The sequence below is a fragment of the Cynoglossus semilaevis genome, chromosome 13 (genome assembly GCF_000523025.1).
Source record: "Cynoglossus semilaevis isolate Cse_v1.0 chromosome 13, Cse_v1.0, whole genome shotgun sequence".
NCBI classification, from domain to species: domain Eukaryota; kingdom Metazoa; phylum Chordata; class Actinopteri; order Pleuronectiformes; family Cynoglossidae; genus Cynoglossus; species Cynoglossus semilaevis.
The window spans coordinates 9,949,939-9,950,518 of NC_024319.1; the positions used below are offsets into that span (position 1 = coordinate 9,949,939).

At 39.5% G+C, this 580-nt stretch overlaps 1 protein-coding gene across 3 annotated transcripts in view; it reads left to right on the top strand.

Annotated features, from left to right (window-relative positions):
* The window catches only part of paqr7b (progestin and adipoQ receptor family member VII, b), an 8,495-nt gene that overhangs the window by 4,578 nt on the left and 3,337 nt on the right, over positions 1 to 580 (top strand).

A 580-nucleotide genomic window follows, 5' to 3' on the forward strand; every position in this document is an offset into this window, starting at 1 on the left:
GGTAAAAAGCTACAGCAGTGACTGGAAACACATGACAAATTAAAAATGCAAACGACGGCGTTAACACAGCAAACAACCTGCAAATGAACACATCACCAGACATGAATCTGAAGTGTTGATGGAGGAAACTGCACAGCTGAAAAGGAGAATGCACGAGGAAGATGTTGGTGGCAGTAAACACAGCTGTCGATGAGTCACTGCTGCTCAGTGGGTGATGAATGTCGGGATTGTTTGCAGACATGTTTACCATCAAAATTAGTTTCACAGCATTTTAATGGCCAAGTCACACAACAAAAACATGAACAACTGCATTCTAAGGCAAACTAATATTTCTTGCCAGTGTGTTATTCTTTCTTAAAAATATTTTTTAAATGCACTTTTGTTAAATGGGAGGAGATGAGATGAGAGAAAATGAGAAAACAGAAGCAGAGGGCTGTGTCGCTGCAGCCGCCGTATACTTCATGTGATTCTATTTATTAACCTAAGGGGAAAAAAACACAAACTACTACATATGTAGGTGTGGAGGATTCATACAAACGCAGATTCTCACAGTATGTGAGTGCAGTTATGAAGGTTAAAA